The sequence below is a fragment of the Artemia sp. Qi Xiang Cuo genome, chromosome 16 (genome assembly GCF_049724085.1).
Source record: "Artemia sp. Qi Xiang Cuo chromosome 16, ASM4972408v1, whole genome shotgun sequence".
NCBI lineage: Eukaryota > Metazoa > Arthropoda > Branchiopoda > Anostraca > Artemiidae > Artemia > Artemia sp. Qi Xiang Cuo.
Genome location: NC_142809.1, coordinates 40907588 through 40922780, shown reverse-complemented (window position 1 = coordinate 40922780; position 15193 = coordinate 40907588). Strand labels below are relative to the sequence as shown.

The window sequence follows — 15193 nt, the reverse complement described above, 5'->3', positions numbered from 1 at the left end:
TTAGAAATAGAGACTGCATAATTAATTTTATTATACAGAACATCAAGTGAAGGCGCCCCCAGAGAGAGCAAAGTATCATCTGCAAACAGGATGACACCAGCCTCTGACAGGTAATGTATCACTCGATCAATGAAAAAAAATGAAAAGTAGGGATCCCGGGATTGACCCTTGTGGGACCCCGCACTCTTTTTTCTTTTTTGAAGATAAAAATGACCCATTCTGAACTATCTGATACCGATTGTGTAGATACGATGAAAACCACTCCAGGCTTGAACCCTTCACCCCAATCGAGTCAAGAGCTTGAATAAGCTCTGAGTGGTCCACCGTATCGAACGTTTTTTCATATTCAAAAACACAGCTGCGGGTATGAGACCAGCTTCAAATGCATCACTAATCCAATCAACCAATTTCAGAACTTCTATATCCGTAGATAGTCCTTTTCTGTACCCAAATTGATTTTCCATTAGAATTTTATTATTTTCAATATAATAACTTAACTGGGCATGTACCACTTTCTCATATAACTTAGAGAAAAATGGGAGAATAGATATAGGTCTTCGATTCGATGGGGCATCTTTTTTCCCTCCTTTATGAAGAGGAACCACTCTTGCAATCTTTAGTGCTTCCGGGAGGACTCCAAGATCTAGAGAACGGTTGATGAGGTGCGTCAAGACAGGTAAGACACTCGTTTTGCCAGCTTTTATGAGTTTCAATGAAAATTCATCCGTCCTGCTAGAGCTTGACTTCATCGTAGCCAGGAATCGTGCCACTTCCCGTTCCGAATATCTTGCAAACTCAAAGGAATTCTGACTTGCAGGCTATCTTTCAAAGACGGATCTAAAACTCTCAGATGTGCGCAGTTTAGCCCGCGCTTGATCGCTAAGTCTTTATCCTTCATTTGCAAAATAACCACACAGAAATTCAGATATGGGTTGAGAATCAGTAAGACGACCTCCTGTTGTCTCCATGGCTCTCACCTTCTCCTTACTATGAAATTTACCCAAAAGTTTATTTATTGTTTTCCATGTATTTTTCATATTCCCTTGATTTTCATAAAATTCATTTTGGAAATAAAGTTTCTGAGCATTCCGTTTTACTGAATTTAAAATATTCCGAAATCTTCTGAATTTCATATCTTCTTCTGAATCTTCTGAATTCTGAATTTTATATTATCTTCTGAATGATCCTTTAAATAATTCACATAACGTTTGTTTTTCTGCTTTATTGAAACTACAATAGCTTGTGTTATCCATGGTTTCTTAGGAAAATTTCTGTTAGGGTTTATTCTTCGCAAGGGACATGTTTCATTCATTACATTCGTCACTATCTTACTGAATAGGTCATATGCAATGTGTGGACACTTTTCCTTTATTACACGCGAGAGATTTGTTTCATCCATCATATTTGCAAAACTCTTTGGGTTTTTATTATTCATTTCACGGTAAAACGAAGCCCTTTCATTTCGTTTATTTTCCTTTGGCTGATTCAGCTTTATTTTACTTATTAAAAGAAGGTGATCCGAGCCGTCGGACACAACCACATATGCTTGGGATCTTTCAAGCAATCCACTATTAACGAAAAATTATCAATTAAAGATGCCGAGAGATGCGAAATCCGAGTTGGAATAGTAACAAGAAAAAAACTATCATGTGACCCCATCATATTAACAAAATCTGAGCTTTTCGCTCTTTTTAGTAAATCTACTGTATATTAAAATCTCCCATCATAAATTTGTTTTTATTTTCATTATTAATTTTATCTAACAATGGTTCAAATTCATCAAGAAAAAAACTAATATTACATGACGGATTTTTGTAAATAAATCCAAAAATCAGGCTCCTTTCCCTTCATTTTTTATTTCAATGAAAAGTACACACAACGTGTTTCAATTTAATTCAGCGTACCCTTTAACATTTCCTGAAAATATCTCCTTAATACCCTTAGCCTTAGTAGTAGTAGAAGTAGTAGTAGTGGTATGTATATAGTACCTGTTGGTTGTTTCAACATCCCCTCAGCATGCACTGAAAGTTTCAACTTAATACTCTAAGCTTTTCGTGACATATAGCTGTGATTCTCTTTTAATAGTCTGCATCTACATAGCGTTTTTCAGTTATGCATAGTTCACTATCCTTTTCGAGATCCCCTGAAGATTTCACGTTAATACCCGTAGCTTCGGTAGTACTTTTCGCTGTCGTTGTAGTAGTAGCTGTAGTAGAAATATGTATAATAGTAGTAGTAGTAGTAGCAGTTGGAGTAGTAGTAGTAGTATGCACATTTTGCCTGGTTCAGCATCCGCCTTAACATGACCTGAAAAGTGTAACCTAATACCCTATCTGTACCATTCCTAAGTAGGTCGTCCGCGATTGGGGTGCGAGGATGTCATAAAAAAAGATTTAAGAGAAATGTAAACTTCCTGGCAGGGTGCAAAGAGGGAGGCTTTGAATAGACTGGGATGGAGGAGGATCGTGCGTAGTTGTGTTGGCCACAGGCTAGGTGCTGCGGTGAGTTGTTAGCAGTAGTAGCAGTAGATAAAGTTGATCCACCAAAAATGTTGAATTGAAAAGCTGATAATGTCACTACCTCCCACCCACCCACCCCCCCACCCCCCAAAAAATAAAAATGTTCAAAGAGAGAGGTAAATTCCCTTTCAGGCTTTTCAAAAATTGTAAACATAACCGCAAATTAGTTGAAACATGTGTTGTCGATGCTTTGGCATTTAAACTAGTTTCACAATTGGTTATTTACGAGGAGGAAGAACCAACATAGTTCATTTCGTTTATCTCAAATAAGATTTTGTCGAAGACGAATACGAATAGCAGAAGACAAATAAGAATTAAAGTGTAATTCATCAATCTTAACAGTCTTTTGTTTATCTATTGCTTCATCTTAAATATTCTTTTCTTTTTTTTTCTTTTAGGATATGCTGCAATAAAAAAACGAAAAAAAGATCTTATGGATTATAAGATTTTATAAAAGAAAAAAGGTTTATAGGCGGTTTTTGTAACATGCAGCTAAATCAAGGAGGCACACTTGTGCCTCTATAAAGAGGCGACCCACCACAATGTTAAGCGATTTCATGTTATAGAGGTCTCAGAGAGACGGCGGGAATCGCATTTTGTAGCCCAAGCTCAAACTAAGAAACTTGCAAAATTTCATCCTCCTCCGACTTTATCTTCATGGGGTAAACTGGGCCGGAAGTTTCGACCCTCCCACCACAGCCCCCTTTAACATTGTCCGATTAGGCTGAAATTTAGAGGTTAAGCTTTTCTAGGACCCGGGAGTTTATCCTTGAAATTTCAGCTCAATCCGATCACTCCTTCCCTCTTTTCAAAAAACCAAATCTAGCCACTTAAAATTCATCATCATTTCTTTTTTTTCTTATCCACGCCTACAGGCCACAGTTGGCAACTGATCCGGTTGAATGAGGACTCATTCGAAGCAGAATTCGACCTGATAGGGCCTTTTGATACTTTGAGACCGCAGAAATTATCCCCCGAATTAATATTTACGAAAAACCTCGGTTTCCTATAAGAACCCGCTATGAGCAGGCTAGCCCGCGAAAACGCAGGCTCGGTTTCCTATCAGAGCCCGCAAGCAATTTCCGGTCCTAGTGGTTGCAGAGAGACAGCGGTAATCGCATTTTGTAGCCCAAGCTCAAACTAAGAAACGTGCAAAATTTCACCCCCCCAGACTTTATTAAGGAGGCACACTTGTGCCTCTATCAAGAGGCGACCCACCTCAATGTTAAGTGATTTCAGGTCCTAGAGGCCGCAGTGAGATGCCGGAAATTGCATTTTGTAGCCAAAGCTCAAACTAAAAGACGGGCAATATTTGGTCCTCCTCCGACTTCGTCTTCATGGGGTAAACTGGGCCAGAAGTTTTGACCCTTCCACCACAGCCCCCCTTTGACGTTGTCCGATTGAGCTGAAATTTAAAGGTTAAACTTTCCTAGGACCCGGGAGCTTGTCCTCAAAATTTCAGCTCAATCCGATCACTCCCTCCCTATTTTCAAAAAAGCAAATATAGCCACTTAAAATTCATTTCTCTTTTTTTATGTTATCCACGCCTACAGGCCACAGTTGGCAACTGATCCGGGTGAATGAGGACTCACTCAATCCAAAATTCGACCTGTTAGGGCCTTTTGATATTTTCAGACCAAAAAAACTATCACCCTAATTTACATTTACGTAAAACCTCATTTTCCTATAATAGCCCATGTTAATTTTTCCCACCACAACCCCTCTTTAACGTTGTCTGATCGGGCTGAAATTTAGAGGATAACTTTTTCCTGGGGTTTGGGAGCTTATCCTCGAAATTTCAGCTCAATCTGATCACTCCTTCCCTGTTTTCCAAAAACCAAATATCAAGTTTTATGGGGATTTGCTTGCTTTAAAAAATAGATTCACTTTACTAAAAAACAATTATAATTGTGTCTGTTTAGTGCAGCGGTTGAGACTCTTGATTCTCAGCCGGAACTCCCGGGTTCGATTCACCGTCAGAGCTAAGTTTTTATAAACTAAGCTTAAATTTTAAAAAAGAAACTCAGTTTCTTTTTTAAATTATTTGAAAAAATTACGTTTTCTAAAGAGTTAAAGAGGCTGAATTACAAGGTCGACCTTTAAAAGGTACAGGGATTAGAAGGCACAGTTGGGGGCTAACAGCTAACAGTAAGTCAAGCAATAATAAGTAATAAACTGTACAAAAACGTGCAGAAATTATTTGAAAAAAACTACGTTTTCTAAAGAGTTAAAGAGGCTGAGTTACGAGGTCGAACCTTAAAACGTACAGGGATTAGGAGGCACAGTTGGGGGGCTGCCGCCCCCCAAACGCCCCGCTTTCGCAGCCTTTAAATAAAAAAAGAAAGTTTTTTTAAACTGAAAGTAAGGAGCGACATTAAATCTTAAAACGAACAGAAATTATTCCGTATATGAAAGGGGCTGTGCCCTCCTCAACGCCTCGCTCTTTACGCTAAAGTTTGACTTTCTCACAACTCTTTTTTTTAAACAATAAAAACTTTAGCGTAAAGAGCGACGCGTTGAGGCGGGCACAGCCCTCCTCCTAGCAATAAATAGAGATACTGGAGATATTTCATTAAGCCCAATTTACGACAAATTAATCTTGAAGGACTCAATTAATATTTTCACCCGAAAAAACTTAAAAGAACCTATTTGCATATCTAATGAAAACCGAAATTGTAGACCAGCTAAAATTATTGCAAGATGAAAGATCCTTGCCCAATCATCTTGGTAAATTCATTTTCATTGATTCCTGCTTGGTTTTTTATTCAGTGTCAGTTCTGTCTTTGTATAGTAAACTTCGAAAGTTTGTATTTTCGTTTTTTTTTCTTATTTGTTTAGTACTGAGGACGACTTGGCGGAGGTCCTTGTCAAAATGTTTGCTTATATTTTGTCATCTTCATGGTTGGCTGGCTGACAAAATCTTCGTTTTTTCACCCTTTTTGATTTTATTTTTCATTTTGTTACTTTCTCTCCTCTCTGAGTTTCGTTTGTAAAGATCCTCCCACGTAACCCCTGACCCTGACCCCTAACCCCACCAGAAAAATCCCCCCTGAAAACGTCTGTATACTTCCCAATAACCAAAACTATATGTAAACAATGGGCAAAGTTCATAACTTGCAGCCCTTCCCCAGGGGACTTTGGAGGATTATGTCATCCTCAAAGACATAGTTATTAAATTTTTGGACTATGCTGAAAAAAATGGCTATCTCGAAATTTGGATCTGGTGACTTTGGGAAAAAATGAGCATGGGAGGGGGCCTAGTTGCCCTCCAATTTTTCTGGTCACTTAAAAAGGGCTCTAGAACTTTTAGTTACCGTTCGAATGAGCCCTCTCGCAATATTCTAGGACCACCGGTTCATTACGATCACCCCTGGGGAAAAAGAAAAAGAGAAAAACAAAAAACAAATAAATACGTATCCGTGATCTTTCTTCTGGCAAATCATACAAAATTCCTTATTTTTGCAAATAGAAGCTTAAAACCTCTGCAGTAAGGTTCTCTGATACGATGAATATGATGGTGTGATTTTCATTAATATTCTATGACTTTTAGAGGGTGTTTCCTCCTTTTTTCGAAAATAGGGCAGATTTTCTCAGGGTCTTAGCTTTTGACGGGTAAAAATAAACTTGTTGAAACAAAAATTAAACTTGTTATATGTTTGAAATTAGTATATAAATATGATTCTTTTGATGTATCTACTGGTATAAAAATTCCGTTTTTTAGAGTTTCGGTTACTATTGAGCCGGGTCGCTCCTTGTTTACAGTTCGTTACCACGAACTGTTTGATTTGTAAAAAAAAAGAATCGGCCTCAACCGAGGCCGAGGCTCACTTTTAAAGGGTTATTTTAAGTTGGTATATTTTTTTCTTTCTGTTTGAATTGCTTCTTTAAGAAGTCATGCTGGTCTTCAGAAGGCAGGAGTGGGGTCAGTCCTACTCATTTTAGTTTCTGCTCTAGTTTCTGCTTTATTGAGGGTGATTTACAGTAGTTTTATGCTCAGAAAATTCTTTTAACTCATTTCTGCTCATTTTTGGTTTACTGTAGCTCTTTGCTTTTCTTTGAAAATTATAATTATTATTAATACCACATTAAAAATATCTATAATTGTATAGATATAAAATTATAGATATAAAATATCTATAATTGTCGATATAAATGAATAAAAGAAATCTGAAGTTAATTGAAAATTAAATTGAATATCCAAGTCAAACTTAAAAGGAACAAAGATTACTTCAAACAGGAGTTTACCCTATTCCCCACTCCTCTAGCCGTTTTAAATTCTGAAGTCTATTGCGTCATTTCCACTTTACTAAAAACAAATTATACTCTACACTTTTTTTTAATATTTTTAATTTTAAAAAGTAAAAAAAGTGAAAAATCTTGAATCGCCGAGTTTCCAGGGATTAATATCACTATATATTGAATATTCAGTTCATTTTCATTTGTTATTTCTATTCATCTTGATTGTGGTGATTTATTTTTTGTTTGTGGTGGATATTTGGAAAACAAAGCTCACTGTTCAAAATGCCCATAGTTTTCAATAAAAATAAAATGACGCCTTAGACTTTAGACTGTTAGAGCAGAGGAAGTCGGAGCTAAACTCCTGCTTGAATTAATTTTGGTTTTTGCAAATGACGCCATAAGACTTTAGCAAATGACGCCATAGACTTTAGACGGTTAGAGGAGAGGAAGTCAGAGCTGAACTCCTGCTTGAATTAATTTTGGTTTTTGCAAATGACGCCATAAGAATTTAGCAAATGACGCCATAGACTTTAGACGGTTAGAGGAGAGGAAGTCAGAGCTCAACTCCTGCTTGAATTAATTTTGGTTCGTTTTAAATTTGACATGAATATACAATTTGATTTTTCTTTGCTTTAAGATTTCATCTGTATCAGTATCTGGTATTTTCGTGTTTGGTGTGATCATTTATTTTAGTTTTTGTTCGTTCTCGGGTTTTCTTTATTCATTAATTCTAATTTCTGGTCGTTGAGTTTGAATTTTTATAGGGCTCTATTTCTGTTGGTCTCAGGTTGTATATGGGTCTATACTTTTCTTTTAAATTTTTGGAAAGTTTTTTTTTTTTATTAAAATGTAAAAATGCCTGTCTTGCCGTTTTTTTTAAATAAGCTCTTGTGGCTTTTGGAATGGACTAATTATTACATCCTAAGTTGAATGAAAAGAAAACAAAATAAAAAATTGAAATTTGTGGTGGATAAAAGTTTTTTTTTTACTTATTTACATATTTAAAAATGGCTAGAGCAACAGTGAATCAGATTTATGAAAATGACTAAAAAAAGAATAAAAATTATTAGAGAATATATAAAGAAGCCGATTTCCTTGTGACGCGGGGGACTGAACCAGAAAGCTTTTCATAGCTAGCCATGGCATCATCCGCTACGCTATCACAAGGTATATTCTTATTTGATTTTTCTATGACGTTGTTCAGATACTTTTGATAGAAAAATTAAAGTGGCTTATTTATTTCTTAAGGGGAGAAGGAGGGACTGAGAGAGTTGAAAAGCAATAGCAACATTATTGACTATTGTATTTCGGAAAATGTACCACATTGCACATACAAAAAACATATTAAAATATTACTTTCGGGGGGTAAAATGCAATATCTATTTAGCAAATATTCCTAAGCTGGTGTGAAAAATACTAAAATGGAATATCACATGGAAAATCACTTTTTTGCATGGTTGGCACAAGAGTGTATGGGTAGCTCTTTTTCTTATTTGTTCTGTTTTTGTTTTTTTTTGTTTTTTTGTAGCTAATATTGTACTAAAACATCTAAATTCAGCTAATTCAGCTAGTTCGGCACTAAATCAGCTAATTTTTAGGTCTAGTTAGTTTTTAACTAGCTTTTTGACATTAAAAAATAGTCTAAATTATAGACAAGGCAATAAGTTACCCTTTGGTGCCGTATTAAGTGCTCAAAGGAATTTACTCGAGTAGTCATTGAATTTTAAAACTGCATAAAAAAGGCATCAAATGGTATATTCACTTTCTTCCTAGCAAAACTATACGAATGTTTATATATTTACCTTACTTCTTTTGGGTAAAATGCAATATCTATCTTACACCTATTCCTTAATTCATTGGGAAAATTTTAATCGAACGTGAAGGTTAATGTTCAACAAAAGAAACCCTTGTGATTCCCAATTCAACCCTCTTTCGATATGTAATACCCTCTACGATTACACTTCATCCCTTGCCCCCTCGCCCTATCCTGTGGCCAGGATTTAACCATAGGCTTTTTACAAAATTTCGATGATTTTAGTTATTTATATTTATTTTAAGCAGTAATTTACCGTCGACAATCGGTTCGTAATATCAATCAAATAAAAAAAATACAAGTTTTTTTTAACTGAAAGTAATCAGTGACATTAAAATTTAAAACGAACAGAAATTATTCTGTATATGAAGGGGGTGACCTCCTCCTCAACACCTCGCTCTTCACGCTAAAGGTTTTTAATGCTTTTGAATAATCCTTCTTGTTGTTCTAATTAAACAACCTTTGTGTTTCAGGAGTCGTTTTTAAAGAATTGAGACAAAATTCAAAATTTAGCGTAAAGAGCGAGGTGTTGAGGAGGAGGCAACTCCCTTCATAGACGTAATAATTTCTGTTCGTTTGAAGTTTTAATGTCACTGATTACTTTCAGTTTAAAAAACTTTTTTTTTATTTAATTTCTGATCGGTTTTAATAATGCCGGGAAATCCGACACACCCTTCACGGAAAAATTCTCTTTCCCCATGAAAAATTCCTCCATGTAAAGATCCTCTCACGTAACCCCCTCCCCTGACCCCTACCCCCACCAGAAAAAAATCCCCCTAAAAACGTCTGTATACTTCCCAATAACCAAATGGGCAAAGTTTATAACTTGCAGTCCTTCCCCCGGGGACTGTGGAGGATTAAGTCATCCTCAAAGACATAGTTATTAAATTTTTGGGACTATGCTGAACAAAATGGCTATGCTCAAAATTTTGATCTGGTGACTTTGGGAAAAAATGAGCATGGGAGGGGGCCTAGTTGTAAACTATATGTAAACAATGGGCAAAGTTCATAACTTGCAGTCCTTCCCCCGGGGACTGTGGAGGATTAAGTCATCCTCAAAGACATAGTTATTAAATTTTTGGGACTATGCTGAACAAAATGGCTATGCTCAAAATTTTGATCTGGTGACTTTGGGAAAAAATGAGCATGGGAGGGGGCCTAGTTGCCCTCCAATTTGTCTGGTCACTTAAAAATGGCACTAGAACTTTTAGTTCCCGTTCGAATGAGCCCTCTCGCAATATTCTGGGACCACCGGTTCAATACGATCACCTCTGCGGAAAAAGAAAAAGAGAAAAACAAAAAACAAATAAATACGTATCCGTGATCTTTCTTCTGGCAAATCATACAAAATTCCATGTTTTTGCAAATAGGAGCTTAAAACCTCTGCAGTACGGTTCTCCGATACGCTGAATATGATGGTGTGATTTTCATTAATATTCTATGGTCTTTAGACGGTGTTTCCTCCTTTTTTCGAAAATAAGGCAGATTTTCTCAGGGTCTTAACTTTTGACGTTAAAAATAAACTTGTTGAAACAAAAATTAAACTTGTTATATGTTTGAAATTAGCATAGAAATATGATTCTTTTGATGTACCTACTGGTATAAAAATTCCGTTTTTTAGAGTTTCGGTTACTATTGAGCCGGGTCGTTCCTTACTTACAGTTCGTTACCACGAAATGTTTGATTTGTAAAAAAAAAAGGTAATCGGCCTCAACCGAGGCCGAGGCTCACTTTTAAAGGGTTATTTTTAAGTTGGTATATTTTTTTCTTTCTGTTTGAATTGCTTTCTTAAGAAGTCATGCTGGTCTTCAGAAGGCATGGGGGGTCAGTTCTACTCATTTTAGTTTCTGCTTTATTGATGGTGATTTACATCAGTTTTATGCTCGGAAAATTATTTTACTTGATTTCTGCTCATTTTTGGTTTACTCTAGCTCTTTGCTATTCTTTGAAAATCTTGTGTTGTGGAAAAAGAAAAGAATATTCTAATCTTTTTTTTTCTTTTTTTTTTAGTTTAGTTGGTGGAAATGTTTGAGGAATCTTTTTTGCAATTTTAAATAAAATACGTCCTCTAGAAAATATAATACAAAGTATTATTTAATTTAGTTTTACAGCTCAAATTTCTTTGAACGATAAAACCGAAAACAATTCTCAGAACATAGTATCTATGCTATTTTGACACTCTTTATGTACTTACATTCATTCTATTTAGTTCAATTTAAGAGCAGTAGTAGCAATAGTAGGCTAGTAGCCCTGAAGATTTCAACTTAAGAAGCTTCTGAAAGATCCACATTAATACCGTTAGCCTTAGTAATATTAGTTCGAAAAGCTGTAGTAGAAGTACTACATGCACATAGTGCATTTTTATTAGCTGAACACACCTCTCAGCATGTTCTGAAAGTTTCAATCTAATACTCTAAGCCGTTCTTGATATTCTTCTGGAACGGCCATTTGGCATCATGCATGGATACAGCGTGTTTCAATTTAATTTAACATATCCCACAACATTTTTTTTTTAATGTTTCCTTAATACGTTTAGCCTTAATATTAGTATTAGTAGTAGTTGAAGTCGTAGGGGTAGTATACATGTAGTTTCTTATGGTTGGTTTACAATTTCCTTTAACATGCACTGAAAGTTTCAACTTAATGCTCTAAGATGTTCCTGAGATATACTTTTTACGGTCTTTTAATAATCTGCATCCACATAGCGTGATTCAATTTAGTTCACTATCATCTTCAACATTTCCTGAAAGTATCACTATGATATCTTTAGCTTCAGTAGTGCTAGTAGTAGTCGTCGTTGTAGTAGTTGCTGCAGAAGCAGTCGTAGCAGTTGTAGTAGTAGTTTTAGTAGCAGTATTAGTACTAGTAGTAGTACATTAGTAGTCGTAGTAGTATGCACATTTTGCATTCTGCCTAGATCACCACCCCCCTTAACATGTCCTGAAAGTTTCAACTTAATACCCTGAACCATTCCTGGCATGCTGTTGATATGCTCTTTTGACAACCTGCTTGTAGAGCGTGTCTTTATTTAGTTGTAGATCCCCTTAAATATTCCCTGAAGGTTTCAACCTCCTACCCTCTCATTAGAAGTAGTTGTCGTAAAAGTCGTAATAGTAGCAATAATGGTAACATGCGCATAGTGCCTTTTTGTTAGTAAAACATCCCCTGCAACATGCCCTTGGTCAATTAATCAACCCCCACATCATTCCCTTAAAGTTCCAACTTATTACCCTCAGTCATTCCTGCGTTTCCCCCTTTTCGACAACCTGTATGCACATAATATGTTTTGATTCAGTTCAGCACTCCCCTGAACGTTCTCTAAAAGCTTCAGTTGAGTGCACCTGATCTTTTCGAACACCAAAGGTCAAACATGCCCTCTTTCCCAATAACAAATGCTATATATAAGCAATGGGCAAATTGCAGAACTTACAGTCCTTGCTATGAGGGCTGTGGGGGGTTGACATCCCCAACAGCCCCAGAGATATAGTTACTGGACCTTTCAACCATGCTGAGCAAAATGGCTATCCCAAGTTTTTGACTCGATGTGCCTGGAAAATTAAAGGGCTTGGGAGGGGGGCTGATCCCCCTCCAATCACTTTGACTCTTAAAAAGGGCACTAGAATTTTCCGTTTCTAATCAAAAGAGGTTCTTTAAAAGTTTCTATGATAGTGCTGGGCTGCTTATGATATTGCTTATATGCCCTTTTGAAAACCTGCATGTATATGGTTCTTTTTGTTTAATTTAAATATCCCCTAAACGTTTCCTAAAAGTTTCACCTTGATACCCTTAGCTTATTAGTTACAGCAATCGTAGCCTAGTAGTATACACATAGTACCTTTTTGTTCGTTCAAAATCCACCACAAGATACACTGATAGATCCAACTTAATGATGTATGCCGTACCGGAGATCTTGCTATTGCACCCTTTTGACAATCTACATGCTCATAGTTCGTTTTGTTTTAGTTCAACATCCACCTAACCATTTCTTGAAAGCTTCACTTTAATAGTCTTATCTTCAGTAGTAGCAATAGTTGTATGAAAAAAAGAAGAACAAAAATAATAAATGAAAAATAAAACCAAATGGCCGAGAAAAATGAGGGTAGAGTCAGCCAGTGGAACAATATGAATCGAAAATAAGCAGACATTTCGACAAGGACCTCCGCCAAGTTGTCCTCAGTGCTAAAAAAAAAAAAAAAAAAAGAAAAAAAAATCTAACCTTTTGAAGTAAACTTCACAAGAGACAAATACATAAACAAAAAAAAGAAGACCAATAGTTGTAGTAGAGCAGTAGTAGCATTATTAGCAGTATGCACATAGCAACTTTTGTTTTCTTTTTCAAAACCCCCCTCAAAACACGCTGAAATTTTCACATTATTATTATAAACCATTACTGAGGCATTTTTCAGAGAGAGAGAGAGAGAGAGAGAGAGAGAGAGAGAGAGAGAGAGAGAGAGAGAGAGAGAGAGAGAGAGAGAGAGAGAGAGAGAGAGAGAGAGAGAGAGAGAGAGAGAGAGAGAGAGAAAAATAATTATAAAAAAAAAAAAAAAAAAAAAAAAAAATACATAACAAATACCACAGATTTCAATTCACCGCACTGTCCCTCGAGACCTCGATGAGGTATGTGTTTGGGTCAATTCTCATTATAATATCTCTACTAACGTAAAGTAGTAATAATTAACTACTTAAATACACACACAGACAAATACTCATTTATACTTAGTACTTAGGCCATCTACATTATATAACTGGAGAGTAATCTTTTTACCCATACATACGGAAACAAAGTCCTTTAACCAGAAACACAAACTCAGACAATTCCTTAACAAGTTTAATATCTTCAAGCACATCTAACCAACATTTAGGTCCAACATGCCTAAGAGAAACGGAGGATCGCATAGACGGAGCAAAAGTTGTACAGACATTCTGAGCTTGTCTAGTTGAAAAGTTATGGACCTGGTTTCCTATTTGAAATATAAAATTAAAGTAATGTCCTAGATTGTAATTCATAATTCAATGCATTAGTTTTACATTACTGTAAAAGAATAAACCAAAAACTGGTTTCAAAAATCAGTCATAGATTTCTCTGACTTAAACTAATGATGCTTCCTCTTGACAACCTGTATGTGCATAATATGTTTTGATTTAGTTCAACACCGTTTTAACATTCCCCAAAATTTTCGCCTTAGTGCCCTTAGCTTTAGTAGTAGTAGTACCAGTAGCAATAGTAGCAGCAGGAGTACTCGCCCTTTTGACAACCTAAGTACAGGCGGCGTGTTGTGATTCGGCTCAACTCCCCTTTCAAAATTCCCTAAAAATATCACCTTCATACTCCTAACCATAGTTGTGATAGTAGTCACAGTAGTAGCAGTAGAAGTACTAGTAGGACTAGTATTAATATTAAAACTAATAGCACTGTTACTAGTAGCAGCAGCTGCAGCAGTAGTAGTGTTGTATTAGTAGTAGTAGTAGTAGTAGTAGTAGTAATAGTAGTAGCAGCGGTATTAATAGCAGTAGCAATGTGAAAATGTTGTCTTTTGTTGAAAATCTCCCTCATGCTGCCCTGGAGGTTTCAGCTTGATACTGTAACCCGTTCTATAGATATTGCTGATGCGCCCTTTTGACAATCTATGCACATAGTTTGTTTTTATTTAGTTGAATTTTTACTTCCAAGTCCTCAGCCTTGGTAGTACTTCCTACGGAAGCAGTAGTTGGAGTGGAAGTAGTGGTAGCAATAGTAGTAGCGGTGTTAGTAGTAGTGTCATTCTTGACTTACGCCCTTTTGACAACCCATATCTACATAATGTGTTTTGAATTAGTCCAACACTCCCCTCAACACCCTCGGAAAGGTTCACCTGAACACCCTTCGTCTTTTTGGACACTAAAGGTCAAGTATGTTCATCTTTATAAAAAAAATATTATATGTAAACAATCTGCAAACTGTATAACTTACGGTCGTTGCCTCGAAGGCTGTGAGGGAGTTGAGCAGAGACATAGCTACTGGACCTTTCAGCTATGTTGAACAAAATGGCTATCTCAAAATATTGATTGGATCTGTTTGGAGAATTGACGGGCTTGGGAGGGGGCTGGTTGCCTTCCAATCACTTTTGAATCTTAAAAATGCACTAGAACTCTCAATTTCCAATCAAATGAGCTCCTTCTGAAGTGTCTGTAACTCCTTTGATTCGAAGTAGCTTGGTGAAAAAATAAATACCCTTACCAAATATCCTTGTAAAATCCTTAAAAGCAAATATCCTTATTCAAATACTCTCATAAAAAAAAAATACATTGTCACCACATTGCTTTTTACTTAGGCAATGCAATAGCGCTGCCTATGATTAGAGATCTCTTGGACCTGTCTCTATTTGATATTCATACGACTTTTATTGTTTTATGAATGCATTTGCTTGCTACATATTTTACCAAAACATTTTTAAAATTCTCAAAATAGAGTCAACTGGTAAGTTTAAATTAGAAAATATAATTGATGGTTTTCAAATATTTTAAGTTTAAATAGTCTTGATTCTTTTCTTTAGGAATCGAGTATCTACGTGCTCTTGTACCTCTGTTTGGTGAATAACAGTTCCTGACAACTTTTTCACGTTGTGGTGGATGTCGTATTTAC

At 36.1% G+C, this 15193-nt stretch overlaps 1 protein-coding gene across 1 annotated transcript in view; it reads left to right on the top strand.

Annotated features, from left to right (window-relative positions):
- The window catches only part of LOC148942908 (alpha-mannosidase 2-like), a 322023-nt gene that overhangs the window by 233810 nt on the left and 73020 nt on the right, over positions 1–15193 (top strand). The window lies entirely within an intron of this gene.